The sequence below is a fragment of the Octodon degus genome, unplaced genomic scaffold (genome assembly GCF_000260255.1).
Source record: "Octodon degus isolate 3935 unplaced genomic scaffold, OctDeg1.0 scaffold00041, whole genome shotgun sequence".
In the NCBI taxonomy this organism is placed as follows: domain Eukaryota; kingdom Metazoa; phylum Chordata; class Mammalia; order Rodentia; family Octodontidae; genus Octodon; species Octodon degus.
Window position 1 is genome coordinate 16,980,688 of NW_004524617.1, and position 18,763 is coordinate 16,999,450.

The following is an 18,763-nucleotide window of genomic DNA, read 5'->3' on the forward strand; positions in this document are numbered from 1 at the left end:
CACAAGACATATTTATTCCAAGATTTGGAAATTAGGCTAAAATGTCTTCATTTCAGAAAGACCAGGTGGTAAACAAATAGATCTGTGGAAAACTTCATTTTGAGATGTTCCCACATCCTTACCCTAAAAAGTAAACACTTCTAGAAAGTTCTTCATCATCACCAGCAGCCAAGAAATGGTGCCCTGGACTTCACATAGAGTCATATGCGAACTTTACTGCTTGTTATCTGTCAGGCGACAGAGAGCTTAGGCCAAATCGCCTCTAATTATGGAACAATTGCAGACCTGTTTCCATTGCAGGAAAGGCTGCCCAACTAACCCAGCTGATCTCAGAGTCCTTGGCCAGCAGGGGCTCCCAGCACATAGGACGACAACCTCATGGCTTAGAAAAGACAAAACAGCTAAAAATCCTCTGGAAACAGCACAGATGGCAAGTGAAAACTGCGTCAGAAGGATTCTGAGCCCTCCCCATTGCCGTCTCTTCACAGGCGAGCCCAGGTTCAGTTTTCTCTCCTGCTTGGCACTCTTTTCTCTAGGTAATCATATTCTGAAATACCAAAAGGTGGCATGCAGGGCTTTGCCCCTTCACTTGGGACCAATCTTCCATTACCACTGCAGCCTTTACTATGGTGTGAACTGAGGCCTTAGAGCCTTTACAACTGCCTCAACCACTGCCAACCTCAATGAACATGTGAGGAGTTACAATGCCAGGAAACTTGCGTTTGATGGAAAATGAAACTATCTCTATTAAAAATCAAAGCAATACTGAATTTTGACAAGCACTTCCAACCTACAGAGCTCATTGCAGCTTTATATTCGTGTATCCAACAAGGTAGTTATCCTTCAGGTTGGCATTGTGTGGATGACCTGCCAATTTGAGAAGCAAAGCATTTCACGTCTTTATCAGGGACCTTGAAGAGGGTGGGAGCAGAACAGCACCAAGGACAGTATCTGTGAGCTGCTGTCTCCTGTGAAAGAAATTGTTTTCAGGTAGGTCCACAGCAAGGATTCTCAAACTTCCCCATACATTAGAATTATATGAAGGCATTGCTGACTCTTACATTGCTAGGCTAAACCCATAGGACTTCTAATTCAGGTCTTGGGTGGGTCTCAGAATTAGCATCTATGGCAAGTCTCCAGGGCTGCTGCTGTCATTGCTGGTTTGGGAAAACAATGACCTAGAACCTGCCATGAATGTAGATCATTTAGGTTTGGGCACTCAAAAATCCCATAATTATACCATTATGTGCTCCAGTTTAATAGCTAGTATTCAAATGTATAGCAAAAACCTTCATCATATTTCTTTGCTAAAATTTAGATATGCAGTACTAAACATCAATGAAGCAGTTCAGTCAACCACTTTACCTTGTAAGACTTAAAAAATGGTTTAGTACATATATAAAGCTCCATTTTACAGGTGAGAATACTGAGGCTCAGAGAAGTTACATGGCATCATCCAAGGTTACACAATTAGAAGATGTAGCACCTAGGAGTTAAATCCAGATTATTTGAATTTAAACATTATCCCAGGCTGACTTCCCCACGTAGCACACAGGATAGCAGCAATGAAATACGATGGGCAAATAACAAGGAATAGTCTTTAGCTAAAGAATGAAGAAATCTGCCTGGTATTAACTTACCTACCATTCACGACACCTCACCTATACAACATTCATTTCTGTAGTTGTTCATTTAGTGCTACTAATGTCAAGAGTTGGCAAATCAGGCCCAAGAGACCAAATCCAGCCTACCTTCAAGTTTTCCTTTTAAGATGATTTTAGATTCATATACATCAGTTAAGAAATACTATAGAGAGGTCTCTGAGTGCAATGCTTGGGAAGAAAAAGACCATTTTTCCAATCTCTGTGGAAATATGTCTAAGAAAGCCCTTGTCAAGCTTCAAACTTATGCTAACACTCAAAACCTGGGTTTGATAAGCTTCATTCAAACATACATCCATGGATGTCCACATAGTGGATGTAAACCACAAGAGACACTTTGAACACTCCAAGTCCAAGAGCAGATAAGACCAAAAGATCACAACTACTTGACTGACTGATAGGCAGTGTTTTAGCTCATCTCAAATATTATGACTTAAGAGCAGATGTCTGTTTCTAAATTGAGTATCGCAGACTTCGGCTTTGGGTGAGAACCATTTCCCAGGAATAGACAGCAGCAGAATGCTGGCTACAGGTAGCTCCATGGGTCTTAGCACTGACTGCACATTAGAGTCCCTTGGACATTGCTTACATGCTAACTCTGGCCAAAGATTCAAGCTCAGTTTTGTTAAAGGAAGGATAATCCTAGGGATGAGGATGTTTCACATGATCATCGAGTGATGCTGATGTGCAGTCAGGCTGAGAGGGACTGAGTTAGAGGATGTTTCTTACAACTTCCCTTTATAAACCAGACTGAAATCTTACTTGCTTGCGAGAGTGTTTGGTTGAATGTCAAAGTTTTGTTGGAAAAAATGTGTCCAAATGTGGAAAACAGCTAAGCATTCTTTGAAAGCCATGCAGCACAGATGAACACTTTTGCATGAGGTGACTCATGGGTGAATCACAGCCTCTGCTAGGATACGACATGGGAAAGAGATACTAAAATATCCAGACTGTCGTATGAGTCCAACTGGTAGCCTGCTGGGCTTAAAAGAGGCAGAAGACACACCAGTAGCCATGACTGCTGTGCTTGATCAGTGTTGTGATACATGTCTATCTAGCAGTATATGTAGAGTCACATTCTCGTGGGTCACGATCCTCTCTATGTTCCACTGCTTGCCAGATTATGTCCCTTACCCAGGGGAATTACTTGGGTTGAACTATGAACTCAGCAAGTTTAACTCCTACCATAATTCATTATCCTTTAAAAACTGCCAGAGCTGCTAACCACCAAATAATCCCAGTCACACACCATTTGGAGTGATTCATTAAAGGGAAAATCCAAAGTAAGTCCCAATTTCATTGGGATCTCTTTTAATAAGTTCAGTCTCTTGATGTGCAAACACGAGTGGGCTATGTTTTCGGCATGAGGTGCTAAGAACTAATTGCTGGGTGCTGAGCTGTTGTACTGTAAATTTGGTTCAAGGTCAGCCAGTCGTGTTGGCCTGCTCCCATCACTTCTCAAGATGCCAGCTACCTAGAGTCCAACAACTCATTTTTTCTTTCACTTTCAGAAATGCCCAAAGCAATAAGGTTCCACTGAGCTAGAATTTAGTTTTTGAACTGTCAAATGAAACACTAATCTTTCGTGCCTTCTTTCAATTACACCTGCTCATTGACAAAAAAAGAGATTGCACTTAGTCTAAAGCATCTGAATTAGTTATCCGTTGCTGTGTAACAAACTACCCCAAATACGGAAACTTAAAAGAACAACAAATACTATCTCACAGCTCTTGTATGTTAGGAATTAAGAAATGACTTATTTGTGTGGTTCGATTCTAGGGTCCCTTTGAAACTACAGTCAGAATGTCAGCTTGGACTGCAGTCACCTAGAACTTTGATAAAGACCATATAATCCACTTCTGGGAAGGCTCACTCACCTTAATGGCTTGCTGGTGAGGATTGTTATTAGGAGACATTCAATGAATGGGGCTTGTCCATGGGACTGCTCGAGAAATTTCACAATATGGCAGTTGGTGTCCCTCAGAGTGAGTGACCCAGGAGAAAGCAATGGAAATAAGCAAAGTCTTTATAGTCTAGCCTTGGAATTCACATTGTTGTTCTGGAATATACTATTTGTTGTATGAGTCACTCATGTCTAATGTTGGAGGGCACACTGCACGAATACATGAATATCAGGAGGCAAGAATCGCTGGGGGTCATGTTGCAGGCTTCTCTTTTTTACAGATGAGAAAAATGAGATCCATAGAAGTAAGGTTTCCCCAAAGTCACACAGCTGCCCCATTTCAGCATTTGCTTTTCTTTCATTTCTATGAATTGTCATCAACCCCAATTTCTTTTATGCATGTAAAATACTGAATGTTGTTTATTTTAGAAAGATTATTGGCAAATGTGAGGTCAGTTCCTCTGATCCTCCTCACAGAAGAAGCCCTTACAAACTTGATCACATATAAGTGAACTGCATGCCCTGAGCACTGGGGAAAGTGTTTTCTCCCTTTCTTGAGTCATTAGGCAGTAGCTTCTCTAAGAAGAAGAGAATCAAAAAGTGAACCAAAAAATCCAGTGCTTGAGAGACAAATATTGGCATTTGTTCCTTTCCTTTTCTTCAGCTTGCTTCCATGTACAGTTTTTCTTGCCTTCTCTTTTGATTTGTGAGGGTGAAATCCAAAAGAAGAAGGCCAAAATGGAGGGTATTACCAAAATCAAATGAAGAGAAGGGAAAATATTTTCAGAGTCAGAATTTCATTACTATCAGACTAAGGAGAATGATCCAGTCCCAGGAACTCCCTAGAAGAAGCACATTATTTTTTTGGAAAAATCTAATGTTTCTGACCACAGACACAAACACATTCCCCTGGGCATACATACACACAAAACTTAAAACTCATAAATCTGATAAACATTGCCAGTTCTTTTCAGTATCCTCTTTAAAACAGCCATCTTTAAGGAAGGAAATGACAAGAAAGAAGCCTCTTGTATGTTTTCTATCCTTTTTCAATCAATTCAAAAACGACAAGGACTGTCATCTCTTATCAACTTAACTAGTCAAGAAACAAGACAACTTTCTTCCCACCTGACCTATTTTGTCTAATGGGGCCAACTCCTTTGCCCTCTGACAAGCTACATTCTTTCCTGAGTTCCGTTTATAGCAAGTCATTATTAATGGTTAAAGCATTAGGAATGGATCTGTCTCCCTCACAAGACTTGCTTCCCTGTACAATAAATTAAACTATGGGATCTGAGAGATTGTCCATTTCTACTTTATTTAAGTTCAAATTCTTCCCAGTCCACAAAATGCCTCCAAGTGACAGGTGAGAACTCAGTGTGAGTTCCCACTCCATGACTAAGAATCTAGTCACTTCTGAGTTGTCTTGTACTTGCTGCCTCAAGTAGTGTTGCTACGCTTGTGGGAATTTTCCTCAGCACTCTATGGAAGTTTGAAATCTGGAATATGAAAGGAGCCCTTGGTCTTTTTCAGTGGAAAAAGAACTTTCTCAATCTTCAGGCAGATGCCTTTGGACAAGTGCTGAGTTTTTCACACATGTGACCCCTCTCTTCACTTTCAAAGAAGGTTTGCAAGCCATTCCTGCACCATTCCTGTTGCTGTCATGGAGGTGACCTCACTAAGCAACTGGAACATTCATGGCCTATAGCTGCCGAAGTGACCTGCACACTTCACTCCTCAAAGCTTTTGCTGAGTTGTTCTTAGTTGCCACAGCTCTATATCCAGTGGGTTGTCCTGAACCAGCGGGTCAGTCAATAAAGGTCACCTGGGGGAGGAGCGGGGAACTGAAGAGGGGACAAAGGACAGGAGACGCGAGAAATGGAGACAAGAGAGGATTCTGATCAAGTCTCACTTTATTCAGGGGAGGTGCTGGGTATATATAGGGAGTGTAGGAATGAAGAAGTCTCGGCTCTAGGGGTCAGCAGGTATCTAGGCAATGGGGGAAGGTGTGACCCCTGGGGCATAGCACGTGATTCATGGGGAATGGGCAAGGTGAGAAGGACCATAAACTTAACTCAGCAGGGGAATAGAAACTGAAGAAAATGGCTGACACTATTATAAAATGGATACCAGTGGGTCATTTTAAAGTTCCCTCACCACAAAACCCACAAAAGTGATAATGTCATTGCCCTGCTGCCCATCTTTCAGTGGCTCCCACTTACGCATAGAACCTACACTAAGACGCTGAGACTCACTGGGCTTTTCTTATCTTGCATTTCTTTCCAGCCAGGACATTCTTTGCTCCAACCCTACTAAACTTCTCCAACTTCATGGAAACATCATAATGATTCTAGACTAGGCCTTTGCACATGCCCAGAATAGTCTTTTCCAATCTTTCCTCTCCTACTCATGATGTGGCTAACTCTTACCTGTTAGTCTTAGGTCTCAGTCTAAACATATTTCTGCATACAGCCTCTTATATTGGATAAAACACTCATAGCTTCTGTGTTTGTCCCATCATAGCAGTATTCATCACAATGGAGGCGGCCATTGCAATCATTTTTGCTGTTTGGTTTTCTTTCCAGAAGTTAAGCTTTATGAAGGAGAGTAACTTGTTTACTTGTCTTCCATGTATGGTTAGCATCTAATATATTTCTTAGTGTAAAATATAACCCAAATGGCTAGACATTCTGATTTGCACTATTGGGCCCATTTAAGCATAATTAAGTATAAAGACACATCCAAAAAAGAAATTTGAGTTGATTTCTGACAGTGTCTTTTTTAAAAAGAGTTTCAAATCTTCATCTAAGGAAAATATACTAAAATACATATAAAACTACCTAAAAATCCTCTGATTTTTCAGTCCAAGAATCCTTCATCCTAAAGATCTAGAGACTGTTTACCTCAAATTTTTCCTTTCTTCGGAGAAGTCCAGTTTTCCACTGTGTCCCCAAGCCTTTCTTTTTCTCTGCACTTTTGACTCGGTTTACTCCTTCCAATTCTCCTCTCTGCCCAATTACATCTCACCAAACTATCAGCACCACAAAAAGCTTGAAGGAAAGATGATGAAGACTGAAATATCTTTTTTGGAAGACAGAGAAGGAGGAAGGGGTGATTTACAAGCTCCTGTGAGGCTTTGTCTTTCAGAATAATAGCAATAGTGCACGTTGACTGTGTGGGAGGCACTCTGCTAAATGTTTTAATATGTTATCCTCTCAAGCATCCTATGAGCTTGACACTATCATTTTCCTATCCATCAGAAAAATAAGAGCTCACATGGTTAGGGAACTTGCTGGAGATGGCACAAGTAGAAATCAGGAAAGCAGAAATGTGCAAGCTAAGTTTGCTGTGGAATGTCCCTGCCGTAGACACACAGTGAACATTAGCTGAATGTAGAGTCTGCAATCATCTGGGAACCAGCTCAGAAACTGGCCAGGCAGAGGGTGTTAAAGCATTTGCTCTGATCAATTGATTGCAAGCATACATCAAAGGTTTATTTCAGAGTTGCTTAAAGAGGCTTCAGAAATCCAGCTAAAAAACTTGGAGTAGTAAAAAATGTGATTAGATAACATTGTGAGAGCAGGTACAAGTGATCGTTAAACTCTGTTACAAGGAGAACTTAGTGAGTCAGGTAAATCTAATCTCCCAGAAGGGGATCTTAATCTCATTAAGGTTGATCAGAAAACCACTTGTGTTTTATCAGCAATCCTTCCCAGAAGAAACTACTTATTAAACCAGAGCAAAATTCTCTGTCCTTGCTCAAGTTTTGGAGCACAAAATGCTATCTCTTAGACATGATTTCTATACCTCAGCACTGCTGACATTTGGATCAGATAATTCCTGTTTGTGGGGGCTGCTCTGGGCATGGCAGGATGGTTAGCAGCATCTCTGGTGATGGCAGCGTCCTCCTCCTCCTACTGGTTGCAATAAATGTTTCCACATATTGCCACATACTGGCTCCCCTGAGTGGGAGCCAAAATCAACCCCCCATTGATATTCACACCTCTAGACCCTTCATCCTCCAAGAAGTGCGGTGCATGAATGAACAGCCCTACTGAGAGGTTGCTGGAACTCCATCTCAGTCCCAACTGGCAGTGTTACAAGATTCCTTGGTCATATGTGGACCTGAAGTCTAAGAAGTCTTTCCAAACCTGTAGCTCTCCACTTTGCTCCACATTTGATTACCTGGGAAACAAATGCCCATTGATCAGAACCCAGAGATTCTGGGTAGAGATGTAATTACTCTAGGGCAGCCTGGGCTTTGGGATTCTCTCTCTCTCTCTCTCTCTCTCTCTCTCTCTCTCTCTCTCTCTCTCTCTCTCTCTCTCTTCCCCGAATGAATTCCAGTGGGTAGTCAACTTTGAGTTCTTATAGATTAAAAAAAAGACAATTCTCCCATGGCTTGATTTACAACAGCCTATAAAAGATATCTCAGATATTCCAATACACCAATACATCTTTTTATGAATATCTTTCTTTTGTGACCTCTTACCTCTCTTAAAATGATATAACAAATATCCTTTGGTGATGTCTTGAAAAGAGAGGACCTGACTCTAACTGGCTTTCAAATAATGGTTGAATGATTTGGCAGCATGGGAATGAAAGCATTGACTTAAACTTCCTTAATACTTTATTTATTTTTTAAAGTGCTGAGGACTACAACGAGGGCCTTGTTCATGTTAGGCAAATGCTGTACATTGAGCTACATCCCCAGGCTTACAGATTTTTAAAGAGCCATTGAAATCATTCCTCCAAATCTTGATTAATTTTTTTGAAAGTCTGTGCTTGAAAAATAACAATCATTAAATAGCAAATTCTATCAAGAAAATTGTTTTGTCGGAAATGTATAATTATATAAAAAGGCAATGCAAATTGGAAAGCAATACATTAACACCTTAACAAATAAATAGTTAAAGGAAATTAACTCACAATTCACAAAAGTGGATGTATAATTAGTAGAGAAGCACGAGAAAATGTGCAGCCTCTCTGGAAATCAAAAGGATGCTCAAGAAAATAGTTTCTAAATTTCCTCTCAGGAAATTCACAAGGATGTGTGGGGAAGATTGTGAAACATACATGCACTCATCCTTTCCAGGATATTGAGAATTTCTAGCATAGCAGGCACTACATTAGCCTAAGTTGTAGGGGTGGTGTATTAAATAAATGGAGAAAGTGCGGGTTCTTGTGAGTTTATACTTCCTCCAACCCAGATGTTCCTTGATGGAAGTTCTTTATAAGAAAATGTTCATGCACAACAAAATTTATTAATTTAAGGTAACAAAATTAACTAAGAACCTAAATATCAAATAATAGTATTTCAACTAGGCAAACACTGGTGCAGCCATCTGATGGAATGCTATAGTCATGGGAATGTTAACATGTGGAGAATGACCAAAGGCAAAGGCAAGCAAACAGTAATAAACTGGAAAAATGTAGTGATCAAGCAGATTGTGAAAATACACGGTATTATCCCAACACTTAACACACACACACAATTATACATTTGTATATTTAAAGATCAGAGAAGCCCCTAAAACTTAAGAAATTGGTTTATCTTTGCTTATCTCAGTATTTCTCAATTTATGTGATCCTGGAAGGTTTCTTTTTTTCCCTCCCTTTCCTTACTTTTCTTTTAAAAGTGAAACTTGTCATCTCGTAGAACTAGTATTTCTCAAACAAATGAATAAGACTTTGCGGATATGCTAGCATGTATGGCAGTATTTGGGAGCTGTGTAAAAATAACAACCATACATGGGTACATGAGATGTTCCTTGGCTTGTAATGGGGTCATGTGTCCCAAATCCCATTGTAAGCTCAAAATATCCTAAGTTGAGCTTAAGCCTTTACTTCATCTAGCCTACTGAACACCATAGCTTTTTATATTTTAATAATTTTATTGAAAAAGAAGTAGCAATGAGATAGTTTCAAAACAGGTTAGTAGTACAGTTACAATAATTAATAACATTGCATATAGTTGTTCCTAGTACAAGATACAGACATGCTATCTTGTCTAAACACTATTAGTTCAAAACCTTCTTCTCACTGAACTAAGAGAAAGCTGTATATTTATGCTATTTTGCATATATATATATTTTTTTCACTATGAAATGGTCTATCAGTTATATCCCCTTTTTTGTTTACCTTTGTCAGGGATGGGTATTCCATTGCCATTCATATATTGTGGGTGCATGAATTCAGCAGAGTAATCCAATATAGCCCAGCAGTATATAATAGTTGTGGGTTATCTGTAAGACTGGCAGTGTCAAAAGTTGTTGACTTGAGCCTTTTACAGCTCAGCATATTAATACAGCTTTACTTTTTATACCTCAATTTTATACTTTTCTGCTGGATGGTTAAGAACAAGATAAAGCAAGGTCTATATAACAAAACCTGTAACTTTTATATCTGACAAGGTCAGTCAAATCCCCTCAGGACTTACCCTGAAACCCTGTACCATAGTTTGTAGATCCTTTGTCAGTGTCAGCCATGTGAACGAGTCATGGCCATTGCTTGACCGGTTTGCTCTCTGTAAAAGCCAGAGAGAATGTTTTCTCTCCATGTGACTTTCCTTAGGCACACTCTACATTGTAGATCACTTTCTTCTGTGGCCCCATAATCTCCTTGATCAGAAAATTTGGGGCACAACTGAGTTACAGAACTGAACATCATAGCTCAACAACACAGCACACTGTGGATCAATTACGGTGAACCCATGGCATGAGTTTCACAGCGTCCTGTTTCTCATCATTGAAATCTCTAAATGGTTCACTGTCATTGTCAGTGTTCCCCTGTAACTGCTGGGCTAACTAGGACCCCTACTCACTGACACTGTCCAACATCAAGAGAGAGTATCGCAGCACCTACCCCAGGGAAGATCAAAATTCAAAGTCTAGCTTCTACTGAATGTGTTTGCACCATTGTAAATTGAAAAATTGTAAGTTAAACCAGCATACAATGGAAACTATCTCTAAATAGTAAAAAGAACCAAACCTCATCAAGGAGTTCGAGGTATTGTTCAGTGGTGCAGTGCATGCTTAGCATGTGTGAGACCTGGGTTCAACTCCAACACTGGAGAAGCAAAAAACCACAAAACTCCTCAAATAATTTACTTATTATTTGTGCATTTTACTCTATGAAATGTATTTTTTTTTACAAACTTGAAATATTTTAATACCTCCAGACGTAGCATATAGGAAATAACAAAGAGCATAATTCAAAAGGCAAGAGAAGTTGCAGTATGCTTTTGGATGAACAGTAAAGAGCTCTCAATATGATAGTTATGCAGGACTATATAAAATATATTAGATGAACTCTTATTTAAAAAGTCATTGAAGGGCTGGTGAGATGACTAAGTGGAATAAGCGCTTCCCTGGCAAGCACAAGGGCCTGAGTTCAATCCCCGGTTCTGCCAAAATAAATAAATAAATAAATAAATAAATAAATAAATAAATGGTCATTGAAGATTTCTATGAAACAGTACCAATCTTATGTTGGGTTATACATGTTTTGAAATGTATTTTTTAAAAAAACTTGTAGATTCTGAGGTGAGAAACACTTTAAATTAAATTTTATCGTTCCCTAGAATAGTACATAGATATTTAAGTCAAATTTTTTATATACTACAGACATTTTGTATTGATTATTTCCACAAGGTTCCTGTAATGTACTATTAACATGTATGGATTATTATGTCAATTTTTTTTTCAAAGTTTTATTGATAAACAGATAGCAATGATACAGTTTCAAATCAAATCGGAAGTACAGTTTCAACAAATAATACACTGCATATATTCTTCTTAGTGGTTAATTGCTGTACAAGATGTGGACTTGTGATCCTATTTACAAACACCATTAGAACAAATCATTATTGTGTCAATTTTATACAGACTTTCAATGAGGAATTTAGTGTAGGATAAAGAGCTCCAAACAGGCTTCTTTTCCTGAAACAGATGTTAAGAGTTGTATGGACAGTTACTTGGACAAGTGACTCAACTCTTCCAGATTTTACTTAATTTCTATAATGAGGAGGAATATAAAATTCGAGCTTTAATTATCTTTTTTAAATTGTTGATACTAAGAATCAGACTCAGCACCTTGTGCTTTCCAGGCAGGCACTTATGCCACTGATCTGGCCCTTTCATTCATCTTGGAAAATAGCTTTACTATTTGGAAAGATTACAAAGATTTACAGTTATATCTTTATATTGAAATTACATCAAAGGTCATACTTTGTATTTGAATACTGGAACTTTGGACCACTTTTTATGATCATTGCTATTGTATAAAAAAGTCACTCCATTTTATGGTGTTCTCTAAGACAATGTGGTTTCCAGGAAGCCATTAGAAGAGGAAGGCAAGGAGACCTGAATTTGCTTCATATGTCCTGTTAACTATGTCAAATTGTTTTTTAATTTGGCTGTATCAGAAACAACAGATCATTACTAGAGAGTTTTAAGAGGATTCTGGGGATTTCTAACATAAGTATTGTCTCTAACTCTTAAACACTAAGGTATACACAACACGGGAGGGCTTTTAGTTTTTTGGTAAATCTGAGAAGCTCTTAGTTAAGACAGCAATTTCAACTTACTATTTTATCTGCCTCTAGATGGTTTTTCCAAAGGTATTCAGTTTTTATTAAACTATATATAAACACATATATGTATATATATTAATTTTTCTATTTTATGGAAAATAAGGTTTCATAACAAAATAAGAGTATAACAATAGTTAATACACTATGTATCGGTATCTTCAAAGTGTTCTAGGTGTTTCTGAGCTCTGCTTTGAAAGGAGTCCTGGGTCATATTTTCCCAATGAAGTCTGTGGCTTGTTTAAAAACAGAGGATGTGTTCTGATGAATAGAGAGATAATTACCACAAATCCTGGAGCCACTAATAGTGACTGGCTTTAGATGTTGCCCCTTTCTCTACCAAGATTTCACCAGGCCAATTCAGTTTGGGTCTTATCCTTCAACCCCTAACTCCGATTTCATAACCACTGCAATACATTTTTGATACAACACAATTTAGAAGCTCCTCTTGAGTTTATGGTAATAAGACTTGACCTGGGTATGCAATTTGCCTTTTCCTTAAGGTTGTTGAAATTCTCCCAGTACTGCATACAATACTAAATCTGGGATTTTTGGTGTAGAATCTTATCAAGGCAAATATTCTATTCTGTGTGCCTCCTTCAGATTTTCTGGTTTTCAATGATTATTGACAGGAACTTTCCATCTTCACTGTAGCCACTAAACACTTCATGATATCAATTTAGGGAAATATTTTGTAGTTTCAGAAAAAAAGTTTTTCTAATTTGTAACTTACTGTTTTATTTCATTGGCTCTATGAATGGTTGTTTGGAATTAAAGAAGAAATTCTGGGACTGGAGTTGCCTGAATGCAAATCCAAGCTGTGCATGTCCTTTGTCTCTGACTGTGGGGATGTGATGTTCTGTGTATGCCTTAGTTGGAGCTTACACCATGTTCTTCGTGGTGTGATTGTGATGATTCTGTGGGACAGTGTGCATGCATGTGCTTTGTAAACTCCAGCACTCCACAAATGCCAGGCTTTGGGCTTATTTCTAATGCCTTCTGATGAACTTCAAAGTTTTAAACAGCTTGCTCTGGGTATATGGTCAACCACTGCAACTCAAAGCAGAGCATGAGGCACTGCCTGTTGACTCCTTTTGAGTGTTACTGTGTTTATGGCTTTATGATTTAGCACCACATAGGGCAAAGCAATTGTTGCACCATCCCCCACATGCCTGGTTAAAGAACTAAATGCAGACAAGTGTTGAGTGGACTCCGTTTCCCACATGATGTATGTGGGGCCATGGTGACTATGAGTAACACAGCTATAAATGGGTCGTGGCCAGGCGTAAACATCACATGTTCCTCAGCCTGGACTTAAGGTGACACAAGGGAGATATTTGGTATACCATCCCTGTACCAGCCAAAGAGTGCCTTGCTCAAAGATAAATTAGAGGTTATGCTTCTGCTTTCATTTATTTCTAATTTGGGGACAAAAGACATATGGGATTATTGGTGAGTGACTTCTTAGCAAGGTGCCTCACCTTCCGCATCATTCTTGCAGTGTCCCCTACAGAAGGGCAGGACATGGAAGAATAGCTGACAGTTGTTGTCTAGGCAGCAAAGCAGCATGGCCCTGGATGGTGCCCAACACACATGCATTCCAACACCCTGACAAACAAGTGTACTTTACAGCATAGGCAATTTTAGCTCTGGATCTCTTCCCATTGATTCCCGTTTCTACACTGAAGCCCTGATGCAGAGCGAGACTTCCAGGTCTCTGGGCTCCTGAATTGGTTCCATCCAGGCATTCCCAGAATATGCTGAGTCCAATGAGGCCAGGGGTGGAGACTTAGTCCTCTGAGGCATTGTTCTCCAGGAGTGACAGAATCTGACCTTAGTGATGAGCAGATTCCTGTGCCCAGGCTTGATGACCCCTCTCAAATTCTACTAAAACCTGGGAAGGAAACAGGAGCTAGGGGGACAGGGTGATCTGTAGGACAACTGCAGTGCTTTCTCTGTTTTATCTTCTGCCTTCTGCCTAGCTCCTTCTACAGGAAAGAATCAGGTTCACTTTCTAGACTGAGTGAAGTAACTGTAAAGTCCCTGGTGGAGTGCCTGACATGTAGTAGGTATTCAAAACTGGTGCTGTCACTGTCAACTCTTTCTCTACCACCACCTGAAGCATGGATTGGCAGCAATGTCCCAACATCTCTCTCTTGAACCAGGCCATTGCAGCCTGTCTTGAGACTCACAGGCACAGTTGATAGAGGGAAAGAGCCCAGATCCTCTAGGCTGAGGGTCAATATAGTGTATTTCTCAGAATGGCCGCAGTTTTACCACCTGAGACGGAAATATTGTGATCAGAGTCCACATCAAGCCTGTCAGAAAAATGGTATCCATTTTTGGGTTGCAGATAGTGCTTCACAGTCTAGATAGTTCTTGGAGAGAAATCATATCTCATAGAATGGGCTTTAGTGACAATTTGCTATGGATCATCACCCCTTAATGCTGCTCAGAGAAGCCCAAAGAATGTCTTGGCTTCAAGGGCAGCTTGCCACAGGCCTTTCACTTGGCCAGAGAGACTGGGTATAGGTCATCCAGAAAAGTAGCCACAGAATTCAAATGAATACAGCATATCCTGGGCAAAATGGGACGTTGGCTAGGGTGAGGGGCAGAATTGACAGCCCAGTGCTTGATTGCATCTATGTCCCTTTGTTCATTCCTGCTGCCTCACATTGAAGAATATGGCTTTGACTGTAACTCTGAGTCCTGTGACTTGCTGTTCTCATTTCTTCAGTGACCCAAAATCATCAGGCCTCAGGTCCCTGCTATGTGTCAGGTGCTGTGACAGATAATAAGATGTCAAAACAAATAGGGTATCTTCATATGTTTCAGAAGGTCACAGCCTAGTGGTCAGAGAGCTAGGGCAGGAAACACAACAGGAATGAGGGGATGAATCCAAGCAGGTAATTCAATTAATTGTGTTACATGGAGAGTCATAGGGAGATTTGATGTTAGTCAAAAGTTATAAGTGAAAATAAAAAGGTATAAGCAAAGAAGCGAGGCCCAATAGTTCTTGCAGTTTACAGAAACAGTGTGTATATAGTTCAGTGAACTCAGAGTGCCAGTTTATGGAAGACAGTGGGCAGGGATGCTACTGGCATAGTGATTCAGGATCAGGTTATGAAATTTCTGCTCAGTGCTAGACATCTCATCTGGAAACTTTGAGTGGTAAGGAAGTGTATCTTACTTCTTTTTGGGGACTGCTATGGACCCAAAGTTGGTGATTTCTAAAACAAATATCCAGTTAAATATTCATTGACAGATGACTATGTAAAAAAATGTGTAATTATACAGTGGAATACTCTTCAGTCTTGAAAAAAGAAGGAAGTTCTGCACTATGTGACAATACAGATGAATCTGGAGGATGCTATGCAAAGTGACTAGACTAGAAATAGAAAGACAAATGCTACATGACTCCACTTTTATGAGGTAGCTAAAATAGTCACTCAGAAAATCAAAGAGTAGAGTGGTGGTTTCCAGGGACTGGAGGAGGAAGGAAATGTGGAAAAACAAATCAATGAGTATGAAGTTTCAATGAAATGAGATTAATAATTCTAGAGATCTGCTGTGCAATAATGTACCTAAAGTTAACAATAATGCATACTGAAAATTTTGTTAAGAAGACAGATCCTATGTTGTGTCTCTGTTATGACAAAATAAAATAAAATGTTAAAGAAATACAGGAGGCTAGCCTGACTGCTGTCGATAGCATCTTAATTTCACAACCATTGATATAGCTTCCTACCTTTCTCTTTCATTCAAAAACCATCCCAACCTCTGTATTAGTGGAATGGGAAAAGCCCCAGAGCCAGGAGCTCAGAATCCGGTTCTCCATGTATTAGCTATGAGACCTTGAGCTAGTCACTTTGTTTTTGGAATCTCTATGTGTTTTACCTCAGCAATGAGTACAACACAGTCTGTATCACTGCAATGCTGTAATGTTCAATGACACAAGGGACTTCATGATCACCAAAGAAATACAGATGAAAGCTTTGCTCTTTCAGAAAGCATTGCTTTTCTGAAAGAGCTGTTCTGTAGACGTCTCAGGCTTCCCTGGTCAGACCTGGTTCCATGGTCCATACCAGCTATGAGACTGAGAAACTGAGTATCTGGCTAACCAGCCTTTGAAGTAGACAAAACTAAGGCTTGTGAAGAGCACTAAGCTACAGTTTCTGCCCAGGCAGGGAGAGGTCCTATATCTGCAGAACTGTTTTCTTTTTTCTCCAGTCATTGGTGCATTGGTAGTGGAAAAAATGTGAGTATTCTATTTCATAGAATAGATTTACATCACCAACATAAATAGAACACACCAAGAATGACACCAAATATAAATGAAAAACAAACGTGTCAATAATGCTTAAGAAGGAGCTGGGGAGATGGCTCAGTGGAATAAGTGCTTCCCTCGCTAATGCAAGGGCCTGAGTTCAATCCCCAGTTCTGCCAAAAAATAATAATAATAATGCTTAAGAATCCCTGAATTACAAAAGCTTTTGAAAAGAAATGTGCTATGTCCCCATAGCTATTGCTATATAACAAACCATCAAACAAGTGGTTAAAACAAGCATTTTTAAAAACCTAGTTCATGGGTTTGGGACTTAGCTGGACTTTTATGAGATTTCAGGTCAACTAGGGGCTTAGCACTAGATGGAACCTAGTTGGTGCACTTTATCCCATGTGTTGCTCACCTCCACCTGACATCAGAAGGCTAGCATGAGCATACCCTCACCCCTATTACAGCAGTGGTAGAGTTATAAGAGATCAAACAAAAGCATGTATTATACAAAGTGAAGGCTCAGAACAGGAACATTTTTACTTCTGCCTCATTCTGTTGGCCAAAGCAAGTCACATGGTGAGACCCAGGCATGAGAAATTATACTTCACTTGCAATGGTAGGTCAACTAAAAAGTTACATGGCAGCAGGGGTGGATACAAACAGGGTTGAAGAATTGCAGCCACGAATGCAAATTTACATCAGGCACCAAAGATCTTAGAACTCCTAAGTTTAACATTGCATTCTATCCTCCATAGGCAGACCATTCTAATTTAATTTGTACTTACTCAAAGTTTACATTTATGGAATTGAGAGATGAACTTTCCAAGTGAAAATGGTATTTACCCAATTCAACTTACAACAATCATAATGATTTTTAAGATGTTCCTAAAAAATCAAACTAATGATGAACCTAGACAACACTGAATCAAGTAAATTAAGCCAGACATAGTCAGACAAATACTGTATGATCTCACTTATATGTGAAATATAAAAATGTTTAACTCACATAAGCATAGAGTAGAGTGGTATTTACCAGGAAGTGGGGGAATGCAGAGATACTGGTTAGAAGATATAAAATTTCAGTTAGACAGGAGGATATGTTCTGGTGATTCATTTTAAGAACAGAGTGACTATAGTTAATAATAATGTATTCTATACTAGAAAATTGCTAAGCGAGTAGATCTTAATGTGTTTTCACCACAAATGTAACTATGTGAAGAAATATATGTGCTGATTAGCTTAATTTAATCATTCCACAATACATGCATATTTCAAAACATCACATTGTACACCATAAGTATATACAATTTTGTTAGTCATGCTTAAGTAAAGCTGTGAAGAAATAACTGATGGCGTCTTTGCTTTTTGTTTTGTAGGCTTGATGTGAAGAATTAAGATGGAAGAGGATGGAATTAAATAAATATAGCTCACTAAAATTTTTTATATATTTGTATGAAGATTATGAACCTTCTGAATGACTGAGACTCTAGCAGAAATGGCCTGTTTGTACATTTATATCTCTTCCTTCTAGTTGGCTGGATTTCTCACTTTAATTTATCCTAATTTTTGTCACCTTACAGAGCAAATCAGCCTATGAATTCACCACCTGGAGGGTATGGTTTTGAGGAGGGATATGATTTTATGGAGAGGAATATGGCAATGTGCATAACAGTGATTTTGATGAAAAGTTCTCTAACCTACTTCCCACAGTCTTTGGGTTCAGTATTTAGAATGTATTTTAGTTCTTCACCTTTTAAATTATGTCAATAAACTTTTTATGAGTTCAAATAAACATCTGAGAAACATACAACATGAATCTTGACTGAATTAATTTCTGTATCTTCTGATAGTTACATACTCCATAACATGGAGAGAAATAAGATGCAAGAGTCAAACAAACCCTTAAGTGGGAGCTTTACATTCTAAATATTCAGGTATGAGGGGTGGTGGGCAACACTGTGGCTGGCTTAATGTTGTACATGAAGTTCAGTATAGCCTGAGGCATTGGGTACTGCTGAAATCTCTCTTCCAAGTATCACCTTTATAGTGAATGTATTTTACTTAAGGCACAGTAAAGCAAAGCTAGAGATTGTAAAGCAAAGAGGGGGCAGATCCTATGTCAGCCATGCAAAGGACCACGAAATGTGTGCCTTGCTCCTCTGATGGAGGGTATGCATGGAAATTTAATTGGTGCTAGCACCACCAGGAAACCAAAAAGAATCAGGTGTGCAACTTCACACTGTGAAATATGAGGGGCCAGATTATCAAAGACCATACTATTTGAAAAACAAGGGTGTCACCTACTTGATATGCAGAGACCTCCACACCATTTC

General features: G+C 39.2%; 1 protein-coding gene across 1 annotated transcript in view; it reads left to right on the plus strand.

Annotated features, from left to right (window-relative positions):
* Smpx (small muscle protein, X-linked) overlaps nucleotides 1-18,244 on the plus strand; it is a 52,231-nt gene extending 33,987 nt beyond the window's left edge. The window contains exon 5 of the mRNA XM_004631397.2: nucleotides 17,807-18,244. The gene's annotated coding sequence lies outside the window, so the exon portion shown is untranslated. The remainder of the gene's footprint in view (nucleotides 1-17,806) is intronic.
* Nucleotides 18,245-18,763: the final 519 nt, after the last annotated feature.